We start from the raw sequence: 22,078 nt of genomic DNA, 5'->3' as shown, positions 1-22,078 counted from the left end.
GCTGGTGACACTGACTACACCAATTGCATGGTCTACGAACACAATAGTATTGGCCTGCAGGTTGTTTCGTGTTTGGCCTGTGTGTCAGTCCTCAGCTCCAATGTTGCGGTGCCATGAAAAAAAAGAATGGATGGAAAAAAGATGGAAATGAGGAAACTTGATTGGACAAGAGCAGATAGTCTTTCGTTCCCGCGGCACCGCTAAATACACTGCTGAGAAATAGCTTGTTTGAAGGGTTCAACCATACCTCTCTTCTGGGCGGCTGTGGCTGAGGGGTAGAGTGGTCGTCCTCCAACCTGAAGGTCGGCGGTTCGATCCCTAGTCTGATCCATCTGCATGCCGAAGTGTCCTTTGGCAAGATGCTGAATGTGAATTGCCCCCCATAGAATAACAAAGTGCTGGGATAGATGCACTGTATGAATGTGTGTGTGAATGGGTGAATGTAAAACTGTACTGTAAAGCGCTTTGTGTGGTCATCATCAGACTAGAAAAGCACTATATAAATACAAATCCATTTACCATTCTGCGTGTGTATCTAATTACTTGCACCTGTGTCTCTCCCACTGGGGAAGAGAGATCTATGCTCTAGCAAAGTCCTCGAACAAATCACGCTTTTTGATGAATAAGAGACAACTGCCTCAATCTTCCGCCGAAACACAAGGATCATGAAGGATCAGGTAAAGGGGGAACAGATAACTAGAAAGATTCTTAACCTTTTGCAGCATTCTGACAAAACTTGCGGTTGAACAAGCTCTTTCTCATTCTTCAATGGTCACAAACTCACTGATATTCCCATTTGAATTCCAGCCACTCAAGTGCTTTTAAAACATCAGTGACTCTCTGGGCAGGAATTTGCAGCTCTGATCTTTCCTCTTCCAGCTGTGATGTTTTCTCCATCCTTGTATGCTCCACTTTAGTCAACATGGCTGCCTCCTCAAGTTTTCATTCACTTTCCAGTATTCTGAGCTTGGATTGCTGAGTTTTATGTATTTCACTGCCTTCACCTCCTCTTGCTTGCATGCAAGTTCTGCTTCTGTATCTAGTTGTTTACTAGAGCTTGTTGAAGTTGCAATTGAATGGTCTGATTTCTGTGATACTTCTGAGACTGTGGTTTCAGCTTTTGTGTGTCTTAAGACAGCCATGCTTTTCCTTATTCAGCACTATTCTCACTCTCTCCTTTCGACTCGTTTATGGTAGTTCCCACCAACAAGTTATCGATGATTAGTTACAAGAGCAAGGATCTCTTGTGTCAGAGTAGAGCAGGAGTCCATTTAAAAAAAAACAATATCTGGAATGGAGGTTTGGTTGTGTACAAATGGCTCATATTGATGTTGCGCTGCAACATGTTTTGTAAAAAAATGTTGTATTTTATCAAGGTCATCTCGAAAGCAGAACGTTTTTAATCCGGTGAGTCATAGAAGGATCATAGAAACTTTTTTTTTGCCTTTGGGCAGTCTCTGTGCAGCTCCTGAACCTTCACTGGTACTATGGTACAACTTTGCAGAGAGCTTGTTCTGTCTTGATGTGTGTCTTCGAATTTTCTTGTCTCTGCTGCATCGAGTGACATGTTGTAATTGTGTTGCTGATTTCACGATCAAACTTTAATCTTTGAGTGTGATATGCAATCTGCGAGTATTAACTTTTATTCAGTAAGGAATACCACTCTAGCCAGTCATTTAGACAGGATTTGACCACTATGAACAGGATAGCTGACAACAAGGGAAAAAGCTTGTGACGATGAGGAAAGGTAGCTGACTGGATGGAATAGAACCCATTGGGGCTGGAAAGGGTAAGCTACAGGATCAAGAGCCGGATCCAATACGAATTGGTATTTGGATACATCCACTAATGACTACGAAAGCAACTAAACAAAAACGGAAGACGACTCACTAATGGACTATATGACTAAGGACCCTGGAATGGAAAATCATAGAGGAAGGCAAGCACATTTCAAGAAACCATCACAGCAGAATCTGACAAGAAGCTCCGGGGGTCTCAGTTATAACTGTTGCATATGCACAAAAAGGCGCCTGAAACATGCGTACTCCACTTCTCAAGCAAACGTTGGGATTTATAAAAAACTTGATGGGAAAATGTTTGTATTTCCACGCAAACTCTGACCCATGCGTACGAAACGGGAAAGTGGCGACGCAGACGTGAGGTGGTGAACTGAAGCCAGATTATTGATCCAATTCATCATTTACATTAAAACTAACAGCTTAGTTTTGCTCCCGGGACATATCTGTTCCACCCGAACCTTGAAGAAATTAAGAAACTTTCCAACTATTATCCCAGAGTGGAGGTAAGGATCCACTGATGTGAGGGAATCGGTCTGATGCTCTAAATAAATAAATAGTGCCGTGACAGTGGTACAGGGTTCTGCGTGATGTGTGCATGTGAGTGGAAGGATGAGAAAGAAATGTCTGATCAGCTGATCTAGATTCTGTTGATCTGTGATCTATGATCTTGTTTTTTACTTCAGGCTTTGTTCTTTCTATCGTCTTCACTCTCACCCATTGTGTTATCCACAGCAGCGGCAGAGTATCAATGTATTTTTTTTATTAGTGAAATCACTGCTGTCCCATAAAATCACTCTTCAGCTCCACCTCATGAACAAACACCTTGATGTCAGTGTCAGAAAGTTTCACTTCCTCTTCTCATCGCTTGATGCCGTGACTCTGTCAGGACTCAGAGTGGAACCCATTGGTCGGCAGCATAATTTAATATTCGTGCCATGCTTTGCATTGACAATTTATGGTTGAAAGTGGGCATGTGGAGGAAGGATTTGGAGGCAGATCCACGTACAAACATTCCCAGGTGGCCTGTGATTTATAAAGCGAACATTGCGTTCAGGTGTGCGTGCGCACGGTTTTATAAATCTGAATTTTCTTTTGGGGACGCCATTTCTGGCTTTTGTGCGTACGTACACTTTAGTATGAATCCTAAGCACTGTTTTATAAATGAGACCCCAGGTGTGTCCCTGCAGCTGGAGGAAAATAACTTGAGCAAAAGGCCTAAAAATACAAGGAGGGAAGTGCTTGATCGAAAGACAGAAGGGATTTCACATTGATCAGTACTTTATAAGAAGTCAATCAAATCAGTTGAGTGAAGTCCGAGACTGGACTTAACCCAAATATGACAATGGAGCTGAACATTTTGGAGTTACACAGAAATAAATGATTACACCAACAATTAAAACCAAGTCACCAAGGCAACTGGAAATAGAACGCTTGGTGCAAAAGAGAAGGCAGCTTAAAAAGCAGTGGAAGAAAGTCTCAGTAGAGCCGAAGGGGGGAATTAACTGCAGGAGAACATTAAGAGCCGACTGACAACCTGACGACTTCAACTAGGACTTGGAGCACCTGGAAAGAACACACTATGATCCAAACAGACATTATCCAATAGCTATTCCATCTGATATCCCAGACAATTGAGCAGCCACAATACCAAATGGATGTGAGCCCTCCAAAATGGAAAGAAGTGGATAACTCAGTAAGGTGGGCAAGAGCGTCATCAGCCCCAGGCCCGAATACAGGGTATACAAGAATGCTTCTGATGTTCTATGCTTCTTGTGGAAATTAATGAGTGGCATGGGTGAAGCAAACATTAACCAAAGCTTGCCGCAGAGCTAGCGGAGTGGTGATACCAAAACAGGAGGAATCCTCAAACATGAGCCATTTTACCTTAAAGACCTGTTAATACCTTATCAACCCACTAGAGCACTCCGCTCCCAGAATTACTTTTCGTCCCTAAAGTCTCAAAAAGTAGAATAGGAGCCAGAGCTTTCAGCCATCAAGCCCCTCTCCTATGGAATAATCTCTCACTTTCAGTTCGGGAAGCAGACACCATCTGTATGTACCTGTATCTGTATCATTGATTAAAAGGCAAAAACACCTGATAGTGCAAAGGGAATTTATGATACATGACACACAGAGCTTCTCTTTCAAGCTTCTCCTTCCTCTTCTTAAATCATTATCACATCAAAATAATTCATATCTCATCAATACAAGTTTCTGACCCGACCCTTTCCCCGGTGTCCCTTTGCCTTACTGCCAGCAGATCCAGGGCCGCAGTTGTGGCCTTATCATGGATTAAGATCTGTGAATCGCGTATCATAGATCATAATGGTGGATCCAGTTTGGCGTATTCTGTATCTGCTGGCAGATCTTAATAATAATGGCGGATCCTTTATCGTTGGCATCTGATAATGGTGGTGGACCACGACCGAGGTGGCAGCTGATGATGGATCCTAATTGGCGGCAGTGGACAATGACTGTGACTTTAGTGGCATCCGATCTTGATGGTGGATCATGATACAGGGCTCCTACGGTAATGAAAAACCTGGAAAAGACATGGAATTGTAAAATGTTTATTTCCAGGCCTGGAAAAGTGCTTGAAAAAAATATAATTCACATTTTTTGGGAGAAGTCATGGGAATTTGTTATATTCATTTTCATGTCGTTCGTTTACGCTGAGTTTAAAAAAATTCATATGCTTTTAAAAGAAATACACTCAAAATATAAGCAGGCATACTCTCTAATACTAATTGAAAAGTTCGGTGGGGAAGCATGCGGGATAATGCACTATACTAGGGAAGTGTAGATTTATATGGAGGACCATACATGACTTAAGTAAAAATAAATAAATAAATAAATGTATAAATAAATACAGAAATAAATAAATAAATAAAAAAGGAAAATAATTAATTAATACAGAAATAAATATGTTAATACGAAAATAAATGTCAAAATAAATGTCTTAAATATATTTGCACATTTATTTATTCCCTGATACATTTCCTTTTCATTTGCAGTGTCCTTATGCTAATGAGAAAGGCAAGCCTAACCGCAGTCTCATGCAGGATTGGTCACAAGAGTGTAATGATCCAGCCCTACTACTTCTGCCTCTCAATGCTGGTGTCCAGTAGCTGTTTGCAGCGTTGAGCCAGTTCACACTTAAAATGAACTAGTTCAAGTTCAGAGGGTTAGTTAAGGTTATTTTTTATTGGGATGATTTAGGTGTCGGTAGTCCTGACTGTGAGCGTCACGTCAGGTGTTGTACTGAGCACAAGGAGCGAGCCGAGAGGAGAAGGAGGAAACAGAAACTCCAGCTCGGTACAAACCACCTGCAGCTTCTGCTCTGATCATGAAGCCGCTGATCTCTGAGCAGATGTGACCGGAGAAACTCTGTGTTTCCACTGTTCTACAAAGTCACTGACCGGCTGTTTCACGGTGAAGAGCTCAAGTCTCAGTCACTGCCTGTGTCTCTGAGCGAGTATGTGGCGGAGCGCAGGGGCTGTGTGTGTGTGTAGCTCAGTTGACCAATCCTGCTCGAGACTGAGGTTAGGCCCGCCTTTCTCATTAGCAAAAGGACACTGAAAATGAAAAGGAAATATATCACGGAATAAATAAAAGTTGGAATAAATGTGTAAATAAATTAATAAATGTGGAAATAAGTTTAAGACATTGATTCATTTAATTCTGCATTTATTTCCACATTTATTTATTTATTTCCACATTTATTTATTTATTTCCACATTTATTCCAACTTTTATTTTTCGATTTCAGTGTCCTTATGCTAATGAGAAAGGCGGGCCTAACCTCAGTCTCGAGCAGGATTGGTCAACTGGGCTACACACACACAGCCCCTGCGCTCCGCCACATACTCGCTCAGAGACACGGGCAGTGACTGAGACTTGAGCTTTTCACCGTGAAACAGCCGGTCAGTGACTTTGTAGAACAGTGGAAACACAGAGCTTCTCTGGTCACATCTGCTCAGAGATCAGCGGCTTCATGATCAGAGCAGAAGCTGCAGGTGGTTTGTACCGAGCTGGAGTTTCTGTTTCCTCCTTCTCCTCTCGGCTCGCTCCTTGTGCTCAGTACAACACCTGACGCTCACAGTCAGGACTACCGACACCTAAATCATCCCAATAAAAAATAACCTTAACTAACCCTCTGAACTTGAACTAGTTCATTTTAAGTGTGAACTGGCTCAACGCTGCAAACAGCTACTGGACACCAGTCAGCATTGAGAGGCAGACGTAGGGCTGGATCATTACACTCTTGTGACCAATCCTGCATGAGACTGCGGTTAGGCCCGCCTTTCTCATTAGCATAAGGACACTGCAAATGAAAAGGACATGTATCAGGGAATAAATAAATGTGCAAATATATTTAAGACATTTATTTTGACATTTATTTTGGTATTAACATTTTTTTTTTCTGTATTAATTAATTAATTTCCTTTTTTATTTCTGTATTTATTTATTTATTTCTGTATTTATTTATACATTTATTTATTTTTACTTAAGTCATGTATGGTCCTCCATAGATTTAACCATGCTTGGCTACAAATGGAAAAGTACATGCCTTGGGTTACAACAGACAAAGACCTCAATCAAACTATTGTCTCATTCATTTGTGTCATTTAAGGTATGCTGTATGGTTTGGAATTCTCATTGTCACATTTCATGTATACACCAAGATTTCACAAAATGTTTGGTCATGGAAATCTGGTTAAAGTTACTGAAAAGTCATAGAAAAAATCATGGAAATTCATTGGTCAAAATGTGTATGAACCCTGATGATCTTGCTGGCTGCTGACCATAGACTATGATTGCAGCAGGACTGTTTGATATATAGTATACTTGACATCTATTGCACTTCTGTCCATCCTGGGAGAGGGATCCCTCACAAGTGTCTCTCTCTGAGATTTCTACGTTCTTTTTACCTTGTTAAAGGGGTCTGAGAAAGTACACCTGAGGTTGCCTGTGCTTGGAGCAAGATGAAATGTAAACTTTGTCGTAGAACAAAAGCAAAGACATCATCGTAAAGGTCTTGACCTCGGGAGTAACAGTATGTCATTGCGGAAATTTTGGATGGCTCCTGCCCCTCAGAGATGACCTTTGAACCTTGCACCTGTGTCAGTTTTGATGGGTTTCTTGATGGAAACTAAATATTCAATTACACTGCAGGTAGTTCAGTGGGTAGAGCAGAGGGATAGAGACCCAGAGGTGGGGAGTTCAAATCCAGGTGAAGGCAGGTTTTCAACATTGTTTTGGGAGAGGCGGTGGACTAGTGGCAGAAACTTAGACTATGGTGAGAAAAGGTCTCGCCACTGAGTAGGGCCAAAACCTTGAAAAAACTAGATTTTACCGTTTTATTAGTAAGAAAAACTAAATCTGACTTATCAATGAATATGATTATATTAATTAATATTTATAAAATGAACAGTGAAGGTTTGAGTTTGAGCACTGACTGTCAATCCAGCCGTATTTACACACATAAGCACAAATAATAAAAAAAAGCTAGCTCTTTAACTACAAATATAATTTATTTAAAACAGTAATATCAATTCATATCAACAATACTTATCTACTGAACTAAGGGCACTGCCGACACAAGCAACTATACTATAAGGCAGGGATTCCCAAAGTGTGGTGCGCGAGCAGTGTTCTTGAGTGTTTTGATGCCCTTCGCCACAACTTATCTGTGTGAGGATGGTTTCTCTGCTCGGACAGGAATCAAGACGAAATATTGGCAAAGACTGGATGCTGTGGAAAAAGATTTGAGATTTTGTAGTTCTCTGTATGGTTCTTCCAGTTTGAGATTAGGAAGAACCTAATCTCAACTATTAGGAAGAAGATTAGGAAGAACCTAATCTCAACTGCTAAATTGAGATTAGGTTCTAAATTTTCCTAGGATTCTTTAGGAAATTTGGACATAACTTTTAGTACGATATCTTTCGAACCGTTTCATGAGACCATGTTGCAGTGCATGGGTCATGTCTGCTCCAAGTGGAAGCTACACTCAAATTACTAATATAGATAACAAACTACATACTCAGAAAGGAGAATATGAATAACAAAAATAAACCCAGCCCAATAAATAAATCATCACATAAACAAACAACATAAACAAACAAGTTAGTGGTTGGTTCGGCATCCAGTGTGCCCCGGCCATAATGGTCATATATGTTCTTTTGTTGTTTTAATTACACAAAATATGGTATATGGTGGGATGATAACTTCTGCTGTATTTATTGTGCAGGAGCTGGAGAGAATAGTAGTATTTACATGAAGGCACTGTTTCTCTGTCATTTTATCAGAATAAGCAGAGGTTGTCTATAATAAGATCCCAGTGTCACAATGTCTTTCCTGTATTCCACAGATCGGTCACACAAGTAAAGAGCAAAATCGATCTACCTTTTTTGAGTGATTGTTGCGTGTAACTAGCCTGGATGCCAGACGAATTTAGCCCCGCCCACAACATTTGAGGTCGGGAAGTTTGGTCTGGAGTCGCTCTGTTGGGAGGAAATTATGCTTGAACAGAAACTGTTCAGACCAATCAGATTGTCAGGGCGGGCTTTATACGATGATGGACAGATGATCAACAGTAACGTAATCAACCACGTCATCAAAGTGCGCTTGGGTTGATTTCGTTTTCAACAAACATGCCTGCCGCTGGAGAGCTGAGATGTGTAGATGCTGCCATTGAGTCTGTTTTAGAAGACATCGACAGCGCATTCATTTTGAAAGAGGAACAGAGAACGCGGAGGCGACGCCAAAACGCAGCGCCGCGCTAATCCCTATCGAGCCGGCGCTTGGCTGTTCACACCGGACGCTGAAGCGACGCTGAACCGCCGGGCAGCGCTAATAATATCACCCGTTGATCCAGTAGTATTCAAGCATATACTTACTTGTTGCTCCAACATTAAGCAACAGCGTCCCAACATTTGTCTGTTTTGGTGTTGTCTTTATACAACATGTTCCGAGGATCATACAACTCACTGTACTTCTCCACTTCAATTATTAATTTAATGTCATTCATGTTGAAGAACTTCTCCGCTGTTTGCTCCGTTAAATGTCGGGTGTCGAGGGTAAATTACGTATTCTCCACTCAAGCCTATGTGGAGAATACGTAGCCCTCCCCCTCTCTTTTTATCTTTATCACTGCTTGTGTGGCTGTAGTGGATGGGACATTTAATAATGTCATTGGTAAAATTAAAACTCCAGGATAACAGAAGGGGAATTGAAAGTATGGGATGCATATTTGATAATTTATATCATATAAAATATGTGATCATTATCGTTTAAAATCATTTTTCAATGTGTTTCCTGGCGCGATACGCTCGCTTCAAACGCAAAAAATAGACTCGACGCCGAAACGATCGCTGCACGGCGCTAGGCAGCCTTGGTGCAGCGCGGCGCTTCAGCCTCCGGTGTGACCCGCACAAGGGTTTAACATGGGAGTGGATGGGAGCCAGCTCTTTGGCGTCGCTTCAGCGTCCGTTGTGAACCCGTCATTAGTAAATAACTCACAATGCGTCGCTTAGCATACGTCACATACTACGTTGCTCTGATTGGTTGTAGGTCTATCCAATTGAGATAAGAGGCCTTTTTTTTCTGGTTCGGTTGAAACACGCCCCATAATCACAGCCCAATGGAGCGGTATCAGCCACACATTCTGACTAGAATTGTGAGTATGACAACGTCAGGCTAGTGTGTAACCATGTCTCCAGATGATTGACTGATTGATTAATCTGTTCTCATAAAAACCATCTAACACTTTGGAACAATTTAACTTTGGGAGGTTCTCACAGTTCCACAGCAGCAATGAGGCACCTTCACAATTTCTCCCTCTGTTTCAACTTTGTATGCCTGGGCCACACTAGCTGCGAAATGGCTTTCTTTTCATATCAGTGCCTTTGTTAACAGATTAGCATGGCCACACTGCCTGCAATCCGTCAGCCGTGGTTGCAATGCTTCTCTTCTAGAGATTCAAGGTCTCGCTTGTTGTCTAATATATTATACAGAAGTTAGAGGATTTACTTAACAGGTATTATTTTTTCATTCATTGTATATCGGCTATCTCATAGGTCTGTTAAACCGTAGATATAATCTTAAAACACAATGACCGTTCAAAATAATAGTTTGTAATTCAGTGCAACAAAAATAATTGAAGCTTTGAATTAACTTATACATTTCTTATAGAGGAAGTGACTCCATGAATGTTGTTGCTAAAATAGAGGTCAGCACCTGTGAATCTGCAGTATGTGTCAGTCTGATATGCTGAGTAAAAATGATCAAATTATCAAAAAGATCCGGTGGCACAGATATTATCTACTGTTTAGTTGCGGACCACCACTTTTTGAACACTGGTATAATTTATCAGAGAGTACTAGATAATACGATTTGTTTTTGGTAGTTGTGACTGTGAGGTATAGTGGGACATCCACTAACCAAAAGGTCAGCAGTTTGATCTATTCCGCATGCCGAAGTGCTGTTGGCTAAGACACTGAACCCCAAATTGCCCCTGGTGGCTGTGCCGACAGTTTGAGTTATGTATCACATAGAGAAATGTGCTGCACATATAACACTGCACTGTATGAATGTGTGTCATAATGGGTGAACGGCAAAACTGTACTGTAAATAGCTTTAAGTTGTCATCAAGACTAGAAAAAACTATTAAGAACAGAATAGCTCTGACTGGCAGCGGATGGAAAGATCCCAATTATTGGGGGAATGAAACAGCAGCTGTTGCTTGAAGTGGATGAGAGGCTTGTTAGGTTTTTAGCTGCTGGAGGAACTCGTTCGTCTGGGAGTTTCGCTCTCACATCTGTGTGGGAGCCTTGTTGCCCATGTCAGCCTCTGTCCTCCATACAGCTCTGGTAAATGAGCAGTTATAAATCAAACAATAATAATAATTATTTTACTCATCACTTAAGGTATGCGGGATAGGGTAGTTGTACACTTTTACTCATGTTTTTTTTAATGTATATTTGCTCGGGTATGTGCAGACTTTGTGATCTTACAACTTGTGGGGTAGTGTAGTGGCCATTGAGTGAATCAAATGATTCTCACTGTGAGAAATTACAAAGTTTGAGACCATTTTCAGCACATACAAAATGTAAGGCAAGTCCTTCATAGAAAAATAGCATAAAGCCAGTCAAGGAAATTAAGAACTTGAAATGACTGAAATGAGAGAGTTATTTTAACCAGTTTCTCTGACTCAATTTCAAACATTTTGTAAAATATGCTTGTTTGGCATTAAAATGTAGTCATGTGTCTCTCTCTGAGGTTTCTACATATTTTTACCCTGTTAAAAGGGTTTTTAGTAGTTTTTCCTTACTCTTGCTGAGGGTTAAGGACAGAGGATGTCACACCCTGTTAAAGCCCTATGAGATGAATTGTAATTTGTGAATATGGGCTATACAAATAAAATTTGATTGATTGATTGATTGAAATCAGAGCATCAGTTTAATGTCAGCGTGCCACATGTTGGACCTAGCTAAGTATGTAGCTCTATCAAACTGAAAAGACACTGTTGAAATTCATGTCAGTCCAGTGCCAAGTGTAAAGGTAGGACCCAGATGCAGAACAATACACAGCATTAAAGGTAAATTCCATTAGCGTCAAGATTATTATTCAACTTGTGTCTTTTATTGTAACTTCATTTTACTTTTATTGTCGCTTAATAGTTGCTACCATTGTACAGGTTGGAGTGGAACTTTAATGCTGTGTTGTGCACAGGAGCAGATTTGATTATTGGTTAATTGTTGACAATCATTGAATATGATTGTTCATATAAATTATATGATTATATTAATTAATATTTATAAAATGAACCGTTTTGAGTTTGAGCACTGACTGTCAATCCAGCCATATTTACACACATAAGCACAAATAATAAAAAAAAGCTAGCTCTTTAACTACAAATAGAATTTATTTAAAACAGTAACATCAATTCATATCAACAATACTTATCTACTGAACCAAGGGCACTGCCACTACAAGCAACTATACTATAAGGCAGGGATTCCCAAAGTGTGGTGCGCGAGCTGCCTCTTTAGTGTTTTGATGCCCTTCGCCACAACTTATCTGTGTGAGGTTGGTTTCTCTGCTCGGACAGGAATCAAGACGAAATATTGGCAAAGACTGGATGCTGTGGAAAAAGATTTGAGGCTTAAACTGACTTCAATTGCACCAAACATCGGAGAGCTTTGTGAAAATATGATTATATGATATGAAGATATGTATTTATCCCCATGTTCTCTCATGATGAGCAAATCTGCCTCTGTGCATGTGTCCTCGCCATCCTCTTTGCCCTTTAAAACTGACGGCTTGCGTCTTTTATTTATTGAATTTATTGAAACTTTGTTGCAGTGTTTCAGTTTCTTTCGAATGTGAGAGCGCATTGTTGAGATCTATTGGTTATTTTGTTTCATGTGTTCTGATCATGTGTTCATAATTAAAGATGATGCATTTAATGCAGCTATAAATAGGCTCTGTTGCGTTTTTTTGTTGTTTTTTTTAAGATGTGGGGAATTGGGGATACGTTAAACCGGTCGGGATGTAGAAGGGGGTGCAGGGCCTAAAAAGTTTGGGAACTGCTGCCATAAGGCAACCCTATAGTGCCTATGTGTGTTTGTGAGGAGTAGGGAAAAAAGATGGTGCACCGGGTCACCTAACACGTGGTACTAGTGATAAAGAAATGATGCAGTTATTATACCATCCAGTAGGAAGAGAGGAGAACTGAGAATCGTCCAGCTGGGTACCGATCTGTAATCATTTGAAATCCCTGCTATTGATCGACTGGTGGTGAGTAACACAGTAATACGAACAAAGGACTGTCAATCAAAAACACTGTATTTAAGCAAAGCTATCAATTCTCTGCGCTGACATAATCCCCTTACTTTGTGTTGCTCCGCAGCAATCGGATTGCGCAGTGGTCAAGTTCAATGGCTGACAACAGGCCAGGGCTGGTATTTCATCCTGGGAATGGCAGCGGTGGGCTGGTTTTGCTGACATACGTTACTTAAATTTTTTCACACATTCACAGGCCCAAATAACACAGGAACAAACAGGACCCATAAACTTGAGTTTTCTTATGTCGTGTCTTTCAAGCAGCAGTGTTGTTCAAAGTCGATGTTTGAGGAAGGACACCGCGGACCCAGCACTTGCAGTACAGCAGAGTTTATTACACAGAAGTTTCACAGGTCAGGACAGGCCCCATGGTATACAGACATCCCAAGCCAATAGTGAAATTCTGCCTTGTTACCATGTTCAAAAGATATCTTAGCTAAAAATACTACACTTATGATAGACATGTTCTTAACATTGGCCTTTTAATTGCCCTTCAGTTTTCAAACCCCAGATTGTGACTCAAGAACCTCTAATGTTCCACTTTCTTTCCTCAACCGCTTTTTAATAGATCTAGTAAATTCCTCCACCTAACTGAACTAGTCATTCATGATCATGGCTGGGTTAACTGAAATATTGGTAACACTCAATATTTACATTAAATAACATTACCACTTCTTAATTAATGTAGGTAAGCAATTGCTAAAGATTTTGGGGAATTTCTATAGAGTCTGTTTTGTGACCCTCGCCAAAACTACCCAACTTCGTTAAAAAAGGCCTTAATTTAATCATCGTAAAACAGACCGTCGACAAGCTGAATAAAACACTAAAACTATCCTAGGTTGTGTGCAACAGAGAATCAGTCTGAGGATAAATGCTGGTGAGTCTTGCAGGTAGAAAGGCAATCTGGCCATCTGGAGTATGTGTGATCGGTGCCTAAATAGTGGCTTGATTACTGATCAAGAGCAAGTGCGTGAGGAAAATCATCATATACCCCCAAACGAGTACATTGAACGGGTTACATCCAACAGCAAGCGGAGAAAGCAGAATCGCGGGCTGACCGTCGCTGAGAAATGCAAATCCGGTGTGAACAGCCGGCGCCGCACTTTCCACCTAAAAACGATGAAATGAAAATGGGGGTGAGTGAGCAAAGAAGAGCTTAATCGAGCAGAACTCTGACCAACATCCACGACCTGTAGAGCATAAAATGTTTCATTGTCAATTTTAATAGCTCTTGGTTACAGTTAGCAATGTATTATAAGCTAAGTATAGAATGTAATATCGGATTAATGTATTTGTATGTGTTGTTATACAGACAATGGAATCCACATTGCTGAGGGAGCTGATGTGCAGACAAGAAAATACCAGAAGGAGATTTCATTTTTTATATTGTCCTTTGCAGGTGCAATTAAATGCTGGAAAACAGCGAGTTTTTGTAAGAACTCTGGGTGCGGTATTTTGTTGGAGACACTGATATTTACTGCAGGACATGCAACTTCCAACCAGAAGAGGTCAGCATAACACTTCTGCTCTTCTTAAATGCCAATCACAGTTTGACTGATATGAGTTAATTACACTGGTCCCATAAAACAAATGACTGTACATGTTAGTACTTGTCATGTGTTTTAGTCTACACTAAACCACAGACTCAGCAGAGAGACTTTTGACAGGCAAAAAGACAGAGTACCGAAAAATAGCAATGTTTGACTCATTGTGTCTATTGTTGTGTTGTGGACAAGTAGTGATCATTACCAGGCTCTGTCTCCATTTATTTTTCAGGCAAAGCAGACCGACAGCTGTGTATGCTGAAAAGAACATTGGTCATTATCAGGGCCATGTTTTAGCATATTTACATATTAAATGTTCCATATCAGTCCAGCGGATACACAGCCAGGTGCACACAAGTCTGAGCTCTTTAATCAGTAGCTCTGCTTTTCCTCTTACAATCATCAAACGTAAATTGTTTATGCTTTGTCTGTTATGCTTTATAATATTATAAATAAAACATTAAATATATTGCTGTGTTCAAGAGAAAAAATATTTAGTTGGTTTTCTTACACTGTATTAATTGTTAATGACCTCAATCAAAGAGAAACAATGTTTTACCATTTACATTTTAGACAGGAATTTTCTAAAGTAATAAAAGTCAATTTCCAAGAAAGTAAAAAATAAATATTTCTGGATATCCCCTTCATCTAATCCACTCAAAAAGTGAATAATTTTTTCTTGACCCATACCCAACCCTTCCACCAAGTGTCAAGATCAAAATTAAAAATCTGAATCAGAAATACTTTATTGATCCCAGGGGGAAATTGTGATAATCCGTTCAGTTGTACAACATATGTATTCATACATATGTTGTTTGTACATATTAAATATACCTACAGCAACAATATATATCTGTATGTAGCACACTACACAGGCTTCATTATGTTTTTTCTGTTCGCGCCATCCAACACCTTCACTACAGATTGATACTTCACGTCGTATTATATCAGGTTACCTGTGAAGTGATTGAAGTAAATCTGAGACTTAACACTCCACTTTCAGCAGCTCACCAACAGATGTAGGAAACCTGATCTGACAAATAGAGCTGGCTGGGGCTTCTGTGGAGCAACTCAAGTCAGTATATTGTTACAGTTGCCAGTGAAGTGTTTCTTTAATGTGAAAATAAACTGCTTCTTTACCAACTTTTTGAACTATGTTGAAACAGAGTGATAGGAAATAATGTATTCTGTTTTCTTTTCCCCAGGTTGCATTATTCGGAAAGAAAGACCAATACCTTCTTCACAGAATTTCCCATCACGCAAAGGTATTTGCACTGCATTCAGTTTGCCACAATAGTCACTGAATTATACAGCACAACACATTTATTTTTAGGTTGCTTGATTGTGTTCTAACAGCATTCCTTTACCTTTTATACCCCCCCCCTCCCCCCCCCCCACACACACACTCCTATAGATACATTTCCTGTTTACTGGTATCTTTGTCTTCATTCAGCTTTTCAGCTCTCTCTCATCTCGGTATTTCTTACTCTCACACTTTTGTTGCATCATTTTATATACTGTGTAAATACTGAACACCTGTTTGATACAGGTATATATAACTAGCAACTGGGAACTGTGGATAAAGAACTATAAATAAAACAGGGATTTAAAGGTATATGCATTTAAGTGTTCATTATTAGTTAAAAACAAATTTGACAGAAAAATGTGTGTTATCCTCATGCTTGGCACCTTTCCTAACTAACATCCTATATAATGTTAGTCCTTTCATGAACAGGTCTGACCTGTAAAAGCTGAAGAGAGGAATCAGCAGCCCAACAGCCTCATTGGTGCCCCCTTGCTGTGTCAGGCTGTCTGTATGGAACACATTGTACACAGGCTTCATTATATTGGGGGATAATAGTCAGTAAATTTCTCCCAAAACACTGCTGACATTTTTCCATCTGTGTGCTCATGGCTCCAATCCAACACCTTCACTGCAGATTGATGCTTCACCTCATTTTTTATGTTATTGATTAGCACTGTGCTTGTCAGTGGTGCGTAAAATTAACAATGTGTTATAGGGGCATGGATTTCTGTCAGCTCCTGACAAGATAACCCATTATTGGACGACTTCTCCTAATTTGTTTTTGTTTATTCAGAAGAATAGAGTAACATTCAGCCAGCCCCAATAATAAGTCTATAACTTACAAATCCTTGTCACTCCATCGATAGACCCTAATCTTTGCTGCTCCTAATTACATGAGGATTCTCAGCCTTAATTAACAAATCTTTATCCAATTTACCTGCTTAATGCAGCACTCAACCAAACTGCATCAGCTCAACCTATTTTCATTTGGAGTTTTCAGTTTCCCTCTGGTCCCTTTTTCAAAAATGCTACATTTTAGAAAAAATAATTTAAACCAAGCCCAAATATCCCAAGGTACTTGGGATGCTTGTTTCAAAGTAAACCCATCCAAAAAATAAGGTGAGAACATGGATGGATTACATTACGTAAAACATCAATTTCAGATAGAGGATACCAGATTTGAGATGCACATAAGCAAATGTCTCCAAAAGCCAAATCTTCCAAGAGTCAAATGGCAAAGGTTTCAAACAAAATCCTGAAAGGGTGGGCAGTGGGAAATCGGGTCTGGTGCTAAAGGGGAGCAGAATGTAATTTTTGCTAACACCAAACTGTGCACAAGTAATTGTTTCATTCCACTCTCCTCAGCATCTAAAAACAGTGCTGCTTCGTCTGATACATTGTGGCCACTTTCGTAACTAATATTCAGAAGTTGCTAGGTTTAATAAATACCAGTCTTACTTACCTATACCTGGATTGATCTGCTGAAATGAAGTATGGTGTAAGCTGCTGCTCTGATTTAAATTCCATAATGAGAGGAATATTTTAGAACTATTCAGATTGATTTGTTATGGACTGTATAATGAAAAAAACAAGAATTACAAAGAAAGCATTTCACGGAAGTTAAAAGCATGATTTTATTTCTAAATCCACTACAAGTCAAAAGGCAAAACAGGAAAATCAACAATTTTTTTGTATTTTTTAACCCCTGAGCACAACAATCCAGCATTCTCAAAATGCACTAGATTCATTCAAAAGGGAAATAAAAGAAACATTCTAAGCTTCTCACAGAGCTAATAAAACAATTAGTGTCTAAAATCTACCAGCATATCATAGATAAAACACAACGTTATTTGATTACATAAGTCGATCATTTTTTTTATTCATGCAGAGCTGTAGCTTTCTCTTTGCTGTCTGCTCTGCAGCTTCAAAAACTGTTCGGTGGGTAGAATGTGAATCTATGCTGCAGCCTTAAAGTCATGTCATCCGAAGTTTTCAGCAATAGGCATTACCCAGTAATATATACAGGAGGGAGGTTGTAAGGACAAACATGAGGAGTATTTTGTGCCAGTACTGTGTTTACAGGGCTGACCAAACCAGCTATATATATATATATTAAAACAGATTTCAAAGAGAATTTTCAATGTTCAGAGTCCAGGACTAGTATATAGGACTATATAGGACTGTGATACATGGTCCTTTAGGCCACATGTATTTATATATATACAAAGAAATAAGGGGACTGGACCCAAGACATTGCTCCAGAACCTGGTTTGCAGTGTGATACTTGTCGAGTATTCTTGAGGTCTTAAGTGGGAAAAGCAGCCTCTGAATGCATTTATATCTTCTATCATCTGTATGATATCCTCAGTGTTCTTCAACACAGAAACCCACCATTTGAGGCCCCGTGAATCTCATTCGGTTGGAAGTTTCTAACTGTCAGAAATGTTAACAATTGTTTGCTCATTGAAGGGACTGTAAGGTTTCCCTATAGTATTGTAAGTTGGCTCTATACATATTGAATACATTGACTTAAATTGAAACTCAAGAGTCTCACGATCCTTGTTAATGTTGACAATGTAGCAGAATTCAGATAACTTTTTTATAAATTATGAAAAATCTTGATGTCAAATAAATAAAGTTAGAATATTAAAAAGTGATCTGATGTCCGTGGAAACCTGAGCTCTGCCAGGACAATTTGAACATTTATGCCAGGTCTTCATACTCTAGGTGCATGGAGAAAAATTCAAGTCCAATAACATTGACATTGATTCAAGGATACAGCAACAAATGTGTACATGATTGTTTTTTTGTGGACCTGCAATAATGCTCAAATGCTAAAGAACACATTTCAAGTACAAATGAAAACTATAAAGCACTACCACCTTTAACAACTCAACTGACAATAGAGGCGTCAGCTCATCTTATTGGCTGACAATTGTCCTCTGCTGCATGATTGTGCTTCAACATACCTATCTACAGTCACAAAACGTATTGTTATTTTTATCACCCACAATCAGCCAGCAACATTACACTGTCATCACAAAACAGCAATTCTCTACAGTGAGGAGGATAGTCACTCTGAAAAAGCACACTATTCCTAGCTCTTCATCAATTGTGGATCTACAAATGTTTGTTCTGGATGGCAAAAGGTCATCAAAGCATTTCTTCCCTTGTGGAGGACGAATGTGCTCAGTAAATTAATATCAAACCGCTTTTTGAAATGTTTTGTGCAAGTAGACCTTTCGGCCCGATGTTTCAAAAATCAAAACTTAAAGGAAACACATGATGCTTTTTCTGTTTTTCTTTCCTCTAATGTGTTATAAAGGTGCAGCTCCTGATATGCCTTGACGGTAGTACGGACGATACTCATTAATTAATTCACTCTACTCAGTAGTAACATACTTTCTTTTGGTTTAAAAATGTATATATAGGTGTATACTTTATTATATTTAATTTAATACTTAAGTTTTATTTTATTATATATATATATATATATATGTTTTTTTGTATTCAATTTTGTACGTTTTTGCTTGTGTAATATTTTTTTGCATGGCTCAAAGGGAGCCTGTGACCCAAGCATTTCATTGCCAGCGACTGCTGTATGTAATTGTTGTGCTAATGATAAATAAGGTCTTTAATCTTGAATCTTGAATCTTGAATCTTGTCAAATTACATCACAAATCTCTACACAGCTAGCAGCTAATCTTGGATGCCCCCTCACAAAATCAAGTATACGAAACACCATGAATACACCTGCAATTAAGATTGTGGTCATGTTCTTTGGCACAGTCTATTACAAATGAGGTAGATGTGTATAAAATATTCCCTTCTTTGGTATAATGACAACCATAATAAAAAAAAAATATCCAGTTATCTGTTGAAGTATAACATTGTTTTCAAGTGGCTGTACAATAGAAATAAATGAAATTCATGAGGTATATCTTGTATTTGTATTTTACTATGACTATATACAGGTAGATTAAAGAGGTATCTGCATTCAAGAAGAAAAGGGTAGCTGAATGCAACTTTACCAGGATCCAGGCACATGCACAGACATTTTGGGGGCAGGTGCTCAAACCCCCAAAAAGGGCACCCATCGCCAAAATTATTTATGAAATTAAAAATAATAATAATAAATAAATAAAAAACACAGTAGGATATTTACAACTTATATATTTATTTTGTTAACAAACTAACTCAAATTATCAATTTGAATAAATAAATGAATAGCAGGCAAAAACAGACAAAACAAGGCCATATTGAATAACCAAATAATATGTTAGGGTTAGGGTTAGTGTTAGTGATGTGATGGGCTCCTCTGGACCAGGTAGGGGCTAAATGCCCTGTCAGATATCAAAACTGTTATGGGGGGAATTGATGACAGAGAGAGTAATTTTTATTTTTAAATATTGATGAATGAAGAAATAATTGGGCTCCAGCAGAAGGGCACTTTTCTCATCCAGGGCAAAAGGACCAGTGCTTGAGCACCGCTAGGGGTCTATATGTGCACGTGCCTGCCAGGATCACATATAAACCATAATAAATAAAATCTGCAAATAAATGCTTTAACAGACTAAATAAATTGTTATAGCCAGTTCCTTTCACCATAAAAAAGTTAGATATCCTTATGAAAGCAGAAATAGGATGATGAAGACATCAGGATTCTTTCACAATATAAACCAATGTGTGAGTAATGACTACTTCCTACCAAAAATACTTATTTTTTTGTCTGTTCTGATGTCACCTTATCTATTTATGATAAAACGCTGCCAACAGGGCTGCAGTACTTTACTCTCTACTCAATGCCACACAGACTTTCTTGATTAATTTCTGCCACATTTACCCACCAACATCACATCACATTTGTGCTTCTGTATTATTCTGTGAACATACATTGCTCGTATTTTTGTATTGAAGTGAACCCGAATGAGCATTGCAGAAGATCTTTTCAAAAAAACAATGCAATCTTTTGTGATTCAGCTATTCTGATCTCAATATAGTTATTTTTGAGCACAACCATGACAGTGGAGCAATGTTGTTGATTGAAATATTTATCCTGATAAATGAGGAAAGTACTATACCAGAACAATACTTAACCCATGACTGTCACTGTACGCTGTGGTAGACAGTGAAACATATTTCATATGTCATGTTGGCTAACAAGCTTGTTTAGAAAATTATTTATATTTAAAAAATGTATCATTACATCACAAACAATCAATCCTAAAATCCAAACAACAGGTTCACTTTTTTTGTCATGACAACATATAAAATGCTAAACTGGAAAAATACTAAGTTAAGCAAATGTTGTCACAGCCCTCCATAAAAAAGGCCTCCACCCACATATAAGACATACATCTATGCATTTAATAACATGTAATGCGAAGTTATGGTGTCTTGTTCTCTTCCTGCTTACTTAAGAGTGAGAAACTGCAGGGTGCTGACATAAAGTTGATTAACCAAAGTGCAAAACAATCATTAAATCATCGTAAGCGGCAGACCTTATCAATGCTTAGGACATCTGTTGTTCATCTCCTTCTCACAGAGAGAGATATTTTGTCAATCTCTAGCAGACTCTTGTTGACTCTGGCTCTGTATTGACCCCTTTGCAAAGGTTTGAAGTTCCTTATAATAAAATATACAAAGACAGGTCTGTTGTCTGATCCTTTTTTTTACAGATTTCCACCAAAAACCCTTTGGTGATCCTTTAATTTGTGTTCAATGTGTTTCATAGCTCAGATTATTTGAAAGTCCTGTACGCATTGTGATATCAACATTTTATTATATGAAACTTGGTTATCCAGCCCTGTGTCAGCTATGAAGTGGACTGAGCTGGCAACTGCCAATCCCTATATTTTCTCTGTGTAAACCACCATCTATTTACTACTATGCATCACTGCAACATATGAATAACCTTAATACAAAGATTCAATTTAAAATGACTGGATTGATTCATATTATAGTTAGATGGCTGATATCCTGAAACAAAAAAAAATCACAAGTGACAAACACAATACTGGATGGATTCTGGGACTCCCGGCTGACGGGTTTGAGGGATGTATGTGAGAGGGCAATGTGGCTGGCTATGTTTGGCCTGCCCTGACAAGTTAATCTGACCCCAATGATGTGTGTACGCACATTACTCTTGAGACAGACTTGTTTGTGAGTAGTGGATAAAGGTATGTGTTCAGATGCACCTTGCCTCTGTATTCTTGCTCAGACCATCAGGTTTGATCATTGGTAATAAAGCTCACTGATCATTGGTGCTAAGAGATTTGTTTTCTTCTTTGGTATCAGCTGTAAGCGATGCATTTCTGAGGATTGTTAAAAAGCCTTCAAGCGAGTCTTCAGTTAATGGTTGACGGAGTTGTGGGGATAAGAATGGGAATAAGATGGGCAAATCTCTAATCAAAGAAGTTAATCTACAAAAACAAGTTTGCTGCTTTTCTATTTGTTTTTATGTAACTTACATGAAATCTTACTGAGTGGCTGGAGAGAAGTTTGCCTGATGATCATGTCTCCAACTGCTTGATGTCTTTAAGAAGAAAATGGCTTTAGATGAGGAGGTGAGGAGAGACAGGAAAC

The 22,078-nt window shown here is 38.9% G+C and overlaps 1 long non-coding RNA gene across 1 annotated transcript; it reads left to right on the top strand.

Moving 5' to 3' along the window:
• Positions 1–15,190: 15,190 nt before the first annotated feature.
• On the top strand, positions 15,191–18,898 carry LOC128437664 (uncharacterized). Its single transcript, XR_008338252.1, has 3 exons — positions 15,191–15,262; positions 15,393–15,452; positions 15,923–18,898. It is a non-coding gene; the product is annotated as an uncharacterized LOC128437664 (long non-coding RNA).
• Positions 18,899–22,078: the final 3,180 nt, after the last annotated feature.

The sequence above is a fragment of the Pleuronectes platessa genome, chromosome 4 (assembly GCF_947347685.1).
Source record: "Pleuronectes platessa chromosome 4, fPlePla1.1, whole genome shotgun sequence".
NCBI lineage: Eukaryota > Metazoa > Chordata > Actinopteri > Pleuronectiformes > Pleuronectidae > Pleuronectes > Pleuronectes platessa.
Note: the sequence above shows the minus strand (reverse complement) of the source record. Positions and strands in the feature narration are given on the sequence as shown.